The sequence below is a fragment of the Artibeus jamaicensis genome, unplaced genomic scaffold (assembly GCF_021234435.1).
Source record: "Artibeus jamaicensis isolate MK-2021 breed Jamaican fruit bat unplaced genomic scaffold, CSHL_Jam_final scaffold_916, whole genome shotgun sequence".
Classification (NCBI taxonomy): domain Eukaryota; kingdom Metazoa; phylum Chordata; class Mammalia; order Chiroptera; family Phyllostomidae; genus Artibeus; species Artibeus jamaicensis.
The window spans coordinates 62,864,795-62,880,628 of NW_026522059.1; the positions used below are offsets into that span (position 1 = coordinate 62,864,795).

General features: G+C 42.5%; 1 protein-coding gene across 3 annotated transcripts in view; it reads right to left on the reverse strand.

The window, feature by feature from the left end:
* The window catches only part of PAG1 (phosphoprotein membrane anchor with glycosphingolipid microdomains 1), a 139,488-nt gene extending 123,678 nt beyond the window's left edge, over window positions 1-15,810 (reverse strand). For 2 of the 3 annotated variants that reach the window (XM_053660911.1, XM_053660914.1), the window contains exon 1: window positions 15,368-15,810. The gene's annotated coding sequence lies outside the window, so the exon portion shown is untranslated. Of the gene's footprint in view, window positions 1-3,963; window positions 4,014-15,367 lie in introns of all 3 variants that reach the window. The other variant, XM_053660912.1, reaches the window with a different exon arrangement.
* Window positions 15,811-15,834: the final 24 nt, after the last annotated feature.

A 15,834-nucleotide genomic window follows, 5' to 3' on the forward strand; every position in this document is an offset into this window, starting at 1 on the left:
GAATGAGTCAATGTCTGTGGGGGCCACTGTCCTCACAAGTCCCCCCAGCCACCACGGCTGAAAGTGAACATGGCTGAGACATGATGTGATCTGCTTGGGGAGAAGAAGTGGCCGTTTTCCCAGAGGAAAAAGGTCGTGAGCAGTGGCCAGTTTCTCAGGGGAAAAAGGCGTTGAGCTCCTACCTCCAAGGGCTTTTATTGGGTTGTAATACACAGGAATACAGGGCGGCAAGGATTAAACAGTAGATAACATTTAGTATGAGTCAGAGTCTGTCAGGAACAGAGTTTTAGGGTTTCCTGCTCGAACCCTTAACACATGAATGAAAGCACTCTTAGCAGAGCAGATTTCACAGGTTTATCAGGAAGTCTTTGTGGTGCCAGATTTTTCCCCAGGACACACTGTAGCAAAGCAAGGAGCTGCACCCCTTCCCATCAGGTATTCAGGCTTTAGAGGATGAGAGCCAGGAAGTACTTCTCCCAGAGGACATAGGAACTCTGGCTTTGTCAAAGGGGGGGGACAGCCTCTTTGTTGCTGCACCCCCCCCCCCCCAGTTCTTCCATGAAGGCCTCCCATGTGATAGAGTCTGGCTTAGGTTGCCCCCCCCCCCTCGCTGTAAGGGATCTTACCCATCATTGACTTCTGACCAAGCTTTGGGGGCAGGGAGAGGAAACTGAGGCAGAATTTGCTACCAAAGACAAACTTTGTCTCCTGCGGCACATTCCAAGGGTCATCTCTCACCCTTAGCCACAAGGGGTCAAGATACAATTCCTAGAACCAGGCAGAGCGGTCTACAACCAATGTCTTTAGATAGAAATTGTAGATTCACACTTGAAATGATTAAGAAGCTTCAAAGCCATCCCCAGAACCACTCCTGAGTGCCTGTTAAAGCATCCAGAACCACCATCTCCTATACTTGGTTGACCTTTACCTCACAGGCTCTTTTCTAAAAAAAAAAGAAAAAAGATATATGAACACTTTATTCTACTTTTGGTTGAAATATCCGTAAAGGTGGGAAAAATATGAAAACATAGAAATATTCTGCTCCCATGTTTCTCTGCCCATGTCTTTAAGTTCCTTTAACCATTTTAAATAAACAGAAACTAGAAATCAGATGAAGCACATATGCTGTTTAAACAAGAATGACAAGGAGAAAAACCTATCAGCCTATTCACACTTGGGGAAAAAAAAGCCTTGAACTCACAGGGTCTTTACAAACTTCACTGCATTGATGATGGTCGAGCCCCCTGAAGGCAAAGTTCTTGGATGTCCTTATAAATGCACCGTTTTTCTTTGACACTGGCACAATGACACTCTCTGCAATTTCCTCCAATATGTATAATTTCTGTCCCCTTGCTCGTAAATGGGTCCCACAATCTGCAGTATGTTCTGCCTAAGTAATATTGCTGTGAGGGCATGAATACTCACACAGAACAAAAACAAATTTCATACATTGGTTGAAATATTCACTCCCTCTCTTGATAGACCTGCAGCTTAGGAGTCCACGGAAAACCAGTTAAAACCCACAGCCACAGATACAATTTGCTAAGTACCTCTAATGGAATCTGAAAATTAACAGAGATATGAAATTTATGGTGAAGACTATAAGCTTGCTGAGTAGACAAAATTATATAACATGATCATGCAGATTTTTTAACATTTTGGAGCAAGTCTGAAATGTCTTGCTTTGAGTGGTTGTCCCGCTTCTAAGTTGCAAGCCCAGTGAAGAACTCCATGCCATTTTCTTTGTATCTTTACCTTTCGTAAATTCTAAATAACTTCATCTCTAGGGAATGTACTCTCATGCATTTTCTGCTTTGGTTTTCCTCTCTCCCTATAGCTGGTCTCACTGCCCAAGGTTCTGTGACGGGCTTGAAGGTTCCAAAGCATGAGTCTGGGGCCACTTGGTAACAGCCACCACCATTACCTTAGGGATTTTCTTCAATGACTTTATATTGACCTAACAAATCCATCTTCATCTTCCGGGGCCCTGGGCCCGTGGGGGCTGGGGTAGATGAACACGGCTACAGTGCAGACCTATAGTAGGAGGGGAAACCATAAACCACCAGGGAATGCAGGCCTGGTGGCCATCACATTCGTACCTGGCCTTCATCCACAGAACCCGAACTGCTAACCTGGCATTTTGTCAAGTCTGCTGGGAAGCTGATGATGCGAAAAAAAGACAAGTCTATCTATAGCTAAGTTGTATGAAGTGTGTGGGGGGCAGAGGAGATGGGAAGAGGATGGGACAACTACTGGAAATAAAAGATCTTGGGAAAAATTGGGACAGGTTCACAAATCTTTTTCCACAATTTTGAAAAGTAAAATTTTCTGAAAACAGTTTCTTTGTTCCTGTGATCCCAGATAAATTCACCCCCAAAACTGACCTGAACTGACATGAAGCATTTTTGATCTTTTTTGTGTAACAAAATGTGAATATTCATCAACTTTGCTATAGAAATTACTGTGTTTCCCAAATCCTGTGAGAGTATTACCTAACGTACAGTGAATGAACTGTATTACCTCCTTAAAAGCTGAATTCTGAGAGACATCTGTCCCCAAAGGGGCTGCTTTTGGCTGGGGATTGTTGGCCCACACTCAGCTCCCCAGACAGATGAGTTCTCTGGATTTAACCCTTCCATACTTTCCCCACATCATGCTAGCACTCACCTGACTTCAGCTCTTCAGTCATTTCTATAAATTTATCTTAGTAGACAGATTCGCCAGGAACGAAACAAGACAAAGCTGAAGAATGGGCTTTTTAAAAAGTCCACACACATGTCATGTAGCCCCTATGCTGCAGAAAACACATGTGCCTTTGTCTTTCCCACAGCTTCACTTCATTCGTCCTGTGGTTCCGATGACTAAGTGTGTCCAGCCTGCACCGCGGCACAGGCTCGACCATGGCACAGGTAACATGAAAAATATAAAAGTGATGCTGACCTTCAGAAAGAAAGTACCAAACTATATTGTAATTGTAAAAATCAATATTCCAAATGAAATGTCCAGAGATTCTCTAAAAGACAAATCTACAGAGATGGAAAGTGAGACATAGAAGCAGAATGCTAGTAGTTGGCTGGTGCTGACATTGGGAATCAGAGCGGCCACACACGGCAGAGCACAGGACTGTGAGGGTAGCTCCATAATTCTGTGAGTTCATTACAAATCAGGGAATCATACACTCGGAGCAGGAGACTTAAGGCATATCCTATACCTAAATGAAGATGTTTAAAATAACAAATATCTTAAATTTCTAAAGTAACACCCTTTTGTCAATACCTCCTGGGATTTTCCTGATATTTCAATTTAGTACCAGTTGAAATGGGGAGGTGGGCAAGAAATGGGACCTATTAATGATTATGGGAAAATGAGCAATTTCACCCACAAGTGACTAATATTACATCTAGACAGAGAACATGATTTCTTCCAGATATTCCCTTACATGCAGGAAATAAAATGTTTCTGTTTTAGCATACCACGCAGGCCCCTCTAATTGCAGGGTTTATGGTATCAAACAATAGTATTTCATTGACCAGTCATCTTGTAAAGAGAATGTAAACTCCTGGGTTCTGGGGCTATGCCTTCCTGATAGTACTTTCAGGACCTAGTAGGTATTCGATAAACAACTGTATTGAATGCAATGATTTTTCTTTTTTCCAGCACCATCTACCACATTTCCATTTGCTTAAACAATCTAAAGCAAATTTAACAGATATACCCTACCCTCTAGATCAGGGCTTCTAGACCTCAGCACTTTGGAGTCAGATTCTTCCCCTGGGAGGCAGTTTTGTGCACCATGGAATGGATAGCAGCACCCCTGGACTCCACCTACCAGAGCCAGTAGTGCCCTCCTCCCTATTGTGACAACCAAAAATGTCCTCAGAGGGCCCAATGTCTCTGGGGGGCAAAGGCACCCATGGTTGAGAACCACAGCTCTAAATAGAATATGAGACAGACTGAACCAACCTGATATGTTCACACTTCAACAATGTCTTTCATGTTATCGCTTCCTGAAGCTGGTAAGAACATGGAGAAAGAAAAGCAAATATTAGCATATGTTAGCAAATGATGACTCTGTGATTACAGGCCTTGAAACAATTTGGGGAGACCTGAAGGAGAGAAATGGTTTGTATTCTCCTTTGTAACTGTGAAGATGCAAAAGCTTCTCATCCAAGGCTGACGATTTTTGAGACATGCGGAAAATACATGAGAAGGGACCACATGCCAAATGGCCTGTAACTATAACAGCAGAGAAGAAACACTGGGCTGTTCATTGTAAATTGTATCTAGGAGAACAATTTTGAAATGCTATTGAATATTTATTAAAAGAAAAGTTCTGTAATAATTTGGCTCCTGACCTGCTACTATTAGCAAATAACCAGTTGTAAGGTCAAGAACTGTGGAGGCCGAAACCATTGAATTAAGTGTAAGTTTAATACTGAGCGTTTTATTTTCTCAACAGCCACAGTGCTTAGCAATCTTGTTTCAAATGTCCCAGTGCAGAGCCTGAAAACCTGTTACCCATATTGTATACTTTTCACTAGACTCCAAACTTTTAGTTTCAATTCTACTTTGACAATACTGAGCATTTCGCACTGATGCTAATGTTCAAGAGGCACGTTTTGGGCAGAGTGACTATTACATAATAAAGCAAATATAAAATATTCTTGACACTATCCAGATATGTCTAAATATTTGCCAAGATTCATAACACTCTACTCCAAAGCATCTTTATTTTTTTTGTAGGAAAACAAAGGCGTATACTCCTAATCTCAACATCGACCATTTGGGCACATAAGAAAAAGCTACAGCAGACACACAGTGTCAGTTCCTAAGATGTGAAAAGGAACTGTATCTTTTCAAAATTTGTTTGTAAAAATATTTACATTTTCTTTATATGCCTATTGGTAAACAGAAGTAGGTTTAGGATTCTGAAATATTAAATTAAGCATGTAATTCCTAAATCCACTAAGAGCTAAAATGCAGAAGTTCTCTATTCAATCAAGCCCTCACTGCACACATAATTATGGTATTCAAATTAGATGACTGTGGGGGCAACTTTGCCTGCAAGTCCCCCCCGTCCACCACGGATGAAAGTAACACTAACAAGACACAATGTGCTTGGGGAGGAGAGGTAGCCAATCTCTCAGAGGAGAAAGGCCAGGAGCCCCTTCCTCAACAGCTTTTGTTGGGTTGTAATACACAGGAATACAGGTGGCAAGGATTGAACAGTAGATAACATTTCAAAGAAATCTGAGGGCTTAGTCTGAGTTTGCAGAAACTCTGGGAGACATACTCATTTCCTGCTCGGACCCTTATCATATGAAGAAAAGCGCTCTTAGCAAAGCAGGCTTCACAGGACTGTTAGGAACTCTTTCTTATGCCAGATCACCCTGGATCCTGCTCTAGCTGGCAAGAGGCTGCACCATCTTCCCCATCACAGGTTTTCAGGCTTAAGTGAATTAGAGCCAGGAAGCGCTTCTCCCAGAGGACATGGGGACTTGGGCTTTGTCAGAATAGCAGGGGGGCAAGGGACCATCACTCCCTCTTTGCTGGAGCACCCTGAGTCCTTCCATGATGGCCTCCCAAGTGATTGTGTCTGGCTTAGCTTGCCCCTCCTCTGAGGAACTGTACCCATCTCTGACTAACCGACCATGCATTGGGGGCAGAGGAGGAAGCAGAGATAAGCTTTGTCTCCTGTGGCTCACATTTTGGAGGTCGCTCACTCAGCCTTAGCCGTGGGAGGCAGTTACAGTTCCTGAAACCAGGCAGAGCAGTTCCCAACAGATGACTAATTTAGACATCATGTCAAGTATACATAACATAAAAATGTCTGAATAAACTTCAATAGAAAGGAACAAAGAGGTATAGGCAATTTAATTAGTTTTTTTAGAAAATGAGAACTCCTAGGACATAATATTAAAATAAATACTCATGGAAAGATTAATAGGAAATGTAGCTTAACTATTCAGCTTTGCAGTGAGTAATGTAAGTACAGTAATGTCAAGTCACTTCAACAGAGTATGAACTCTGAGCCCTGGATTATCATATTTACACTGGGATAAAACTGGGACACATGAAGCATGAAATGACCAAATCATTTCTCATTTTACTTCAAGTTTCTTCACATACTACTATACATATAAAATCACATATAAAATACCACATTACTTTTTATTGTTATTTAAATTTCCATATGCCTATATTGTGATTTCTTAAACTACACTGAACAAGGCCATCACAACACACCGTGTGGGATGAGAATCACTAGAACTCTGATGGTCACCTCACATTTTTATAAAACTTAAAAATATTTACAAGTGTATGGTTATTTTTTAAAATCAGCACTAAAAACAAAAGTTCAACCCACTTAATATCACAAATGCATGAGCCCTTTTTCATTCACTTTTTTCTACTAAAGGTAAAATGTAAAATTGGCACCACAAAACTAGAAACTGAGATTTAAGGATTAGTGCTGGTACCAGCATTTTGCTAGAAATTGCTTTCAACTGGAAACTGCCATTTAGCACAGCTTGTAGATTTTTTTCCAAAATAAAATATAAAAATATAAACTTAAACCAAATAAAATGCAGCATCATAAACTTTTCAGTCATAAAATTCCAGTACATTTTATGATTTAACACTACTGTATATGAATAGCTAATACTGCTTTAATAGTAGCAACATTACTCATTCTTAAATCATAATTATAGAATATCAGGAGCCAAAATACATGTTGTAAAACTAAAATAAACCCTTTAGATTTACCCTGCATCATTTTACACTGCTTACGAAAAAGACAAATGCTTTAATTCATTGGCATTAAATGGATAATACGATAGCTGCTTCGGCAAGATAAATCAAGCTACACCACTTAATGCATTTGGAGAATCCAGGCATATTATGAAAGGCGAGCCAACAGATTAAACTTAATTTGGCTGATTTTTATTTCACATACATGCATGTATATATGTACACACGGAACGCTTCTCACATGCAACAGCCATTGCAACAACTAAAAAAGAAATTTCATTTGTAGTGCAAATGGCAGTTTAGCTACAATAATTTTGCAGTTTAAAATACTGAAACCTGCCCTGGCTGGTGTAGCTCAGTGGATTGAGAGCGGTCTGCAAAACAAAGCATCTCTGGTTCGATTCTCAGTTCATGCCTGGGTTGCTGGTTGGGTCCCTGGCAGGGACCATGTGAGAAGCAACCACCCACTGATGTTTCTCTCCCTCTCTTTCTCTTTCTCTTCCCCCCTCTCTAAAAATAAATAAATAAATAATCTTTAAAAATAAAATATTTTATTTATAACTCAGATGGTTTTTTAAAGCTTTTTTAAAAAAAGATTTTATTTATTTATCTTTGAAGGGAAGGGAAGGAGAGAGGGAGAGAAACATCAATGTACAGTTGCCTTTCGTGCGTCCCCTGCTGGGAACTGTCCTGCAACCCAGATATGTGCCCTGACTGGGAACCGCAATTGTCTGGTTCACAGGCCCGCGCTCAATCCACTGAGCTACACCAGCCAGGGCTTAAAGCTTTTACGTTAATGGAAAAAAAGATAGTAATTTGTGAAAAAGGATTTTTCCACAATTTAATTTAATCACATACGTTTGCATAAATAACCTGTGGTCTATTAAATATAAATGTTGGTGCATTGAACAGACTAATAAAAAAGTCTCTTAAATATTCCATCTCCTAATTTTCTTGAGCAGTTACACAAAGACATGGGCAATGTGATGGTGTGGAAGGAACCCAGAATTTGAAGTCAGAGCACCCTGTTTGGGGTCCTAGGAGCTCTGCCATGTACTAGCGGTGTTATCTCTATGCAGCCACCCGAACCCTGTATCTCAGGTCCCTCATCTCTTTCACAGGAGTAATTCTGCCTTAGGTCACAGTTAAAGGACAAGATGGGCAAGGGCTGCAATACCTGGCATTAACTAAAACACACAGTGATCATTTCCATTATCCTCAAATGCTCCACTCTGTCTATAACATAATGAGGCCTCTTTTTATAAGACAAGTGAAAATGATAGGAAACAGCACTCAATATATCTCAAATAAACCAATGAGCCAAAAGGTTCATTAATAACTATAAAAGGATTGGTTCAAAAGGTCCAAAAGCTGCAAAGATGCTATGGCCATGATAAAAGCTTAGTTTCTGTAAACTGTTAAATAATGTCATTTATCACTTTCCCTTTTGGGGTGCTCATTCACACATACGTTAAGACATGCCTGCTATGGAGAACCAAGCACACTGGGCACCAAGGAAGTGATTCTTTCATTCTTCCAAGTTTCCCAGGTGCCCATTTTTCTCCACAAAGGAGAAACATGAATGAAAAAGAAAAACAAATGACAATTCTATCCTATAAGTGTCTTAAAATCTAGGATAAAGCATTCGTCATGATTTTATTGCTTATTCCTTTCCTTTACCCCCACTCCCACTCTCCTTTCACATAGTAGGTCCTAATGTTTACTGTCAGGCACTAAGAGCCACATGAGAAACAGCCACTGTCATCTGTGGGGACAAAGCACATGAGCAGTCAGACCTGCCCCTTTGCTCCCTGCCTGTTCTCTCCATTTCACTCCTTTTATCAGCAGCTTCCATCCCATCAAGCACCTGATTCTACCTTACCTCTGTGTCCAAACACTTGTCAGAAACTTCTCTCACTTAATCTTACTGTGCCCCATCTCCTTTTCATCCTGTGCATTCTCCCAGGCAGATCACAATCTCAACAACTTCCAAATGCAAGCCCGTGTTTCCAGCTCAGTCTAAGTCCTGATTTCCAGAATCACCGGCTGGTGTCAGTACTTGAATCTCAGCCCTGGAGCCTCAGGTCACTCACATGCACAAATGAATTTATCATCTTCCCCTGCAACTGCTCCATCCTCTGTATTCACTGTAATAACCAATGGCCCCTGTGTCCCTCTAATTACTCAAGCCAGAAACCTGGGAGTCACCCTTAACGTCATCATCCCCTCTTCCTCCTGTCCCCACTCCTAATCGGTCTGAGTTTAGACCTTAAACCTGCATTAGGATTCCACAGCTTTTTTATAGGCTTCTCTTATCTGTACCCCACCCCCATCCATTCTTTACAAAACACAGAGTGACCATTCTAAACAAATATCCTAAATGCTCAAATTCATCTGGACCAAATGTGGCCCTATGGGGCCCCTTCTTACAGTGGCTGCAACCTCATTCTCCACCTCTGGCCTTGCCCACCACGTGCCATGTGCCCGGTCACATGGATGGACAGCTGTTCCAGGAGCAGCTGCCCTCACATTTACCTTCATGCCGCTGTACTCTGTTCCCTCTGCTCTCAGTGGTTTCTGCCATCCCACTCGCATCCTCGGCTGCCTGGTCCCCTCCGACTCAGACCCAGCCCCAAGTCCTAGTGGGGCGAGTCCTTCCATGGAGTCAGGACCCCTGCAGAGTTAGCATCTTTTGTGCCCTGGTTCCAACTGCTTCTCTAGTCATTTCCCCAGGTAAGACTGAGATGCTTGAGGGCAGTGATAGGAATCTTCTCACGTCTGAGGTCGCCGCATCCAACAGTGGGCCTGGTGTCAGATCAGTATGTAACTGATAAGGGCAAAAATGAGTACACCTCACTCCCGCTAAATTTGACTCCAACGCTTCCAATGCTGCTAATGACTGATTATGGAAATTGGAGGTTCACAGCCCTCCTCAGAAGGTGTCAGGGAAAACAGAAAGGCCAATCGGGATGGAGTTCCCAAGTGCCGAATGCAGAGATTGTGGTGTTCTGCCTGTGGAGCTATGTTACAGACTGAATTTTTTGTTAATCAAAAAAAATTGTCTTGTGTGGTTTTATTGCCCCTGACTTACAACATGAGCTGCCTCAAGATCCCAGTTTTCCCATACGCAGTGTCTGTGCAGTGTCTGCATGTTTGATCACAGAGGGCTAATGCAGGGGTGAGTCCAGCTGGGGGTGAAGGGCAGGGGTGAGCAGAAGCAATGTGAACAGTAATGACTGCATCACAAATGCAGTTAGACCAGATGCCCTAGGACTCATCTGATCAGGTAAGTTTTAGGAAATAAATCTCTCAGAGAATAAATTCATGGAATGGCTTTATATGCAACCCTGGGACTCCCAAAAGAGTAAAATAGATGACGGCCATACTGACTGAGTCACACATTTTGGCACCTTTAGGATATCAGTTTAAGCTGATCATTTGCAAACAAATGTTGCTGCAATACAAAGCTGCTGATCAATTAAAGAAGCATTTTTTTACTTGCCTACTCCATAAGGTTTCAAGGGCTCTGTTGTCAGTAAAGGACCCTGGTGAGGCCAAACTCCCCTGTCCTCTAAATAAAGTCTACATTTAGAAAGTTGAATTTTTCATAAGTTTTTAGTCAGTCACAGGTTTAAAAACTATATAGTCCTAAAAAAATCAAAGAAGGGGAGTGAATGAGATAGCAACATAATATGATAAACTATTATAACAACAAAACAACAGCTCGAACTCCAGGGACATGAAGAACTTACTGAATGAATGTTTGGCCCTGAAGTAGAACCAAGAAAAAACTGGCGAGGTGGGACTCAGGACAACAGTTTTGAAAATACTGCAAGTTGGTTTTAAATTCTATATTTGGACTGTAGTTAGAGAGTCTACATTGCACACAGAGTTGATGCAATATTCTCATTCCAAGACAACACTCTGGAACCTTACTGGTTAGACATATGTATTCATTTACTTTAAAAACCTCAGTCTCACTGTGAATGACACAGGACACTACTGTAGTATATTCATTACTGCTACTTTTTTTTGATTTACCTAATCTTTTTTTTTTTTTTTTTTAAATCACCAGAGAAAAATCTCAGGTCTCTACATTTCTTTCTTTAAGGAATGATGCAAGTATATGGCCCCAAACACAGATAAAGTTAACATGCCCCTCCAGTATCTCCCATTATCAGTTGAAGGCTGTGCACTTCCTATTTCACAATGCTAACATGGTTTTCTTTTTTGAGCTCAGTGTATGAACTAAGCTTAAGCTTTTCCTCTACAAAGATATGGAGAAGATAATCAACGGAAGCTGCGGGCAGTGGGCAAGAAGGAAGGTGTATGCCTTCCAATATCTCTTTACCTCTGTCCCAAAGCCACTACAGGTACCCAGGGATAGTGTAGGATGATTTTGAGAAGTACAACACAGTTTAACTACCATGAAGGCCCTCAAATTGGAGGCCATAGACGGTAGAAGCCCAGGTCTCCTCATATGGCCCTGACTCTGGGCACTGACCTTGCTGGTCCTCATTTTCCACTTTTGCAAAAGAAGATAATAAAGTAAAGTAACTACTACATAAGGTCACTCTGAGAATTAAAGTAAACATTAAATGTAGAATTCTTAGCATGGCAGCCAGCATGCATTAAGTCCTCTGTGTTAGTGATTCATTCCAATTCTTATTCAAGAGGCACAGCCAGTAAGGACTAGAGATGTGGTAGATAAATCACATCCGGAGCTGTCTTCCTCCCATACCCACCCCGTGCTCCTGAACTCAGCAGTGTCCCAGCCTTGAGGGACTGTCTCTGCCATACCACATATGAAGTGCATAACCAGAAGTTTGTGCAACCCTGCCACACATAGCTCAGAGATGTGAGCTATGTGGTGAGATTTCCGGAAAAAATCAGCTCCAGACTCCCCACATCCAAAGTGAAAATTATTCAAAATCATAGGTGACCTAAGAGAGTGAATGATCCTCACACACTTATGTCCATATTAAAAGTAGTTTGCATTTATTCTCCATGTTCACAGCAGGAGAAAGATGGATGTCAGAGGAAAGTGATTCAGAAATGTGGAGGTGGCCACAGATAAGCCAATAAGTAGATGACATAGACAAGAAATAAAACAGAGTTATATGTAAAGTCTGAACAATTGTTAAAAGTATATTATGGATCCACCTGAAATCTCAAAAGGGATCAGGGAAGATTTTACTATGGAATAATCTAAAGCAGAAGAGCATTTGAAACCTAAGTATTGACTGAGTAAAAGGGGAATCTCTGTACTCTGAAAACGAAGGCTAGATGTGAAGCAGGAGCTAGTTCAGAGATGAAGAAAGCCTCTGCTGACCGCAGGCAACACTGCATCTGTGGCAGTGCATCCCCAAGCACACAGAGACATCCTCTTGGAAGCTCCCTCCTGGAGAAGTTTCCTTTCTTTTTTATTTTATTTTATTTTTAAATTGGGCTATAGTTGGCATATATCATTATATTAATTTCAGATGTACAACTTACTCCATTGATATTTGTATATATTGAGAAATGTTCACCACGATAAGTCTAGTTAACATCCAAACAGTTAACTGATTTTTTTTTTTCTTGTGAGGAGAACTTGTCAGGTCTATTCTCTTAGCAACTTGCAAACATACAACACAGTATTACTAACTACAATCACTGTACAGAGAGTTTTGATTTTTGAAAAAGAAAGCCAACTTGGAACATCCGTCTTAAAGTATTCCCAGTGCAGGATGCATTAGATCACAGGTGTAATTAAATACTGAATCAGTCTGTGAGTAATCTGTAGTCTATGTGCCTTATACAGCAATCTGATTTTAATATCTAGAAAAGAGAGTCAATATTTACCAAGGGCCAGAACACTATGTAGTATCTGGATGGTAACCTAAGAAAGCCACAAAAACCCTGGCCTATCAATCATTCCCAGCCTCTGGCAGTCAGGTGAAATATCCAACAGGCCATGGGCCTGGTTCTGACTGTGCTGCTTGCAAAGGCCCCTGACACTGCTCTGCATGACACAGATGTGAAGGCTGAGGAGCAACATGCTTATTGAAGGTAAGGTACAAATTATTCCCAGTTCTGAACAGACAGTACCATGTATGGCAAAGTGCCAGAGCTTTTTCTCTGTTTGTCCCTGGGAGTTCTCTGGCTGGGACCAAAGTCACACTCAGGGATGACATGAGTGCTTGGGAGCCCAGCCTCCACTGTGAGTTGTAACCTAATACCAATTTTATTTTCTTGACTTGCCATATAGACCAATAAGGAAGTAAAAAGCCACAGAGAAAATTCAAACTGAAGGAGAGCAACTCCTGTACCTGCTGGGGCCTCACCCACCTGCAATGGTGGGTGAGTTGTTAAATATTAATTATAATAATGGCAATAACACCCCATCACAGAGAATGATGTTGTGAGTGCTGTTAGTACTTTGCATACTTTAGTATGTAACTTCAATGTCCTCATCTGTAAATTGAAGGTAATACTGCACCTATTTCATTATGCTGTAATGAGGATGAGAGATGGAGAGATGGAGACATCACTGGGCAAGTTGAGGCAGCAGGGTTTAAAAGAACAGGGTTTGAAACAACAGACACAGGTTAAGATCCCAAATCTGATTTCTACTGTTTGATCTTGCTGGGTTTGTTTCCCCATCTGCAAACTGGGCACGGAGTCACCTACCTCAGTGAGGAAATGCAGGCAATGGGAAGCCAGACACCACCCAGTGTCTGCATCCCTGGGAGGTGTCTAGCTAATGTTTGTACTCTATTCCCTATTATACCTGTGCATTGATTCTGTTTACCTCCATCAGCAGTCATTCACTGTCATCCAGACTGGCCACTTCCTCTCCTAACCATGATCATTTTACACAGTTTCATGTGCCAGACACCGGTTCAATAGCTTCATAGCTCCCCATGTTAGGTACCTGCCCAGGTTCAAATAGATGGTAACAGGGCCACCAGTCCACCTCCTTAGTCTGTTTTCCTAACAACAGTGTAGCAATGCTTGGGGGGTGGGGTGGGGAAGGTTGACCTGCTTTGAGACCCCAAGCATGGATGTAACCTCTTTCAGAGATAAGCCACGGGCACTCTTATGAACACAACGTGTTGACTAACTTTTCAACCGTTGGACTAATATTTCATATATTTTCTAAGACTTCTTTAAAAAATTATCATATGTTTTTAAATGAGGTTCCTGTAACTAGCTCATCTAGTTCTATATGCTGGAATACCATAAATAAATGTGCCTTTCCCCCTTCAAAAGATTACCTAAATAAGTCTTACATTAAAATGTACCCATGAGTTTTTAATGAAACAATTATAAGTCCAAATTATATGTGTGTGTGTGTATACACACACATATGGAGTCTTAATATTATATTTGGCTAAACTAGTGACTTCTATATTAAATCATCTGGATAGTCTCTTTATTTCTAATCTTCACTGTCTTGGTCACCACAGTACTATACAGTATTTCAAAGAATCCTTTTACAAATTTAATCAGCTTAAACATTACACATCAATGATGATGATCAACTGGTCTGCTTAAAAGGAATCTCTAGCAGAGAGATGAGAAAGAAAGGTTAAAAAATTCTATTCTTCAAAATAGGGAAGCTATCTATAAATCACGCTCTTTGTTTATTAAGACAATTAAGCCCATCAGTGCACTTAACTTTCAGACTCAACAATTGTCTGGCATGACCAATTTCCACTTTTCCTAAAACAAAGGGGATATGTTCAAAGGGATCTTTTGCAAACTCTCTGCACAATGCATGCTATTTTAAAACATGACTTGTGTGTCTAATTCCTGGAACTGTCTTGAAAAATATACTGATTTTTCTTCGAATGCTCCCTATTAGGAGAAGACATTCCAATCTGAAGAGTGCACTTTGTTTCGGAACGCAGGCCGCTATATTATGTCAACGTTTTCATTAACTTCTGTTCAAACTGGACATTAAACAAATGGAATGGGGAGTCACAGCTGCAGCCCTTGCAGAGACAGAGTTATCCAGACCTTACATAACAGGCGCACGTCAGGGTGAAAACTCAAGGGTCATCCGTATTCTTTTTCTTTGAGACTTCCCCACGTTCTTAAAGTGTATGAAATCACACACACAGATCAGATTTCTCTTGTTATTCGCCTTATAGTACAAAACGCTGGGTTGACATATAAGTTGTTTTTCCACCACTAAAGGACTGGGTAAGTTCAATCATGGAGACGTTGGCAACTTCTGCCTAGGGAAAGACTGAAGTGAGATGCGCGGGAAGCCTGGAAGCTTAGCTCCCACCCCAAAGATCTATGGTCCCCAGGAATATTACAGGAGGCGCTCCTCCAAAGAATTAAGACAGAGGTGAGCTGATCCTGCGCCTTCTGCCCCTTTCCCCCGCGCGCACAGTGGAGACGCTCGGCGTGTGCCGTAGGCAGCGGGCGCAGTGCCCTGGGAGCACCTGTCCTCGCACTGCACGTTTCCAGCTGGCGCGTCCGCAGAGGCTGGAGCCAGCCCGCTGGACCGCGGCCTCTCCCGCCTGCGTGCCAGCGTCTGGCACCTTGACCTCCTCAAGCTGGCGCCCAGCTAACAAGAGGTGCCACCCCAGCTTCCCACAACACGAAGACGATAAAAACCAACCTCTCCTCCTCACGGCTCCCTCCAACTTCAGAAACTGCAGTCAACTCGCTGGGACGCAGCAGACAGGGCGCCTTCTTGGAGATCGCGCTCAGCTGCGCGCGGCCGGTAGCCCAGCTCTGCACCAGCCGCCTCAGCTCCGCGGTGCCCCGGCAGCTGCGGCTGCGGCGGCTGCGGCAGCTGCTGCGGCTGCACCGGGCCGGGAGGGCGCGCTTCGAGTCCCTGGTGCGTGTCTCCGTCTCTGCTCGTAGGGAATCGCAGTTGCGCAGGGAACGCGGCCAGACAGAAGCCGAGGCACTGTTGCCGCAGAGCCGTCAGCCTGCTCCCAGGCTCGGTCACATCGTGAGCTCGCAGGCCGGCCGAGGAGGACGAAAGGAGGGAGGGAGCTGCAGTCCCCAACCACCGCGGTGCAGCGGAGAATGACAGCCTCGAGGAGCAGAGGCTGGGAGGCGCGGGCGCGAGTGCGCATG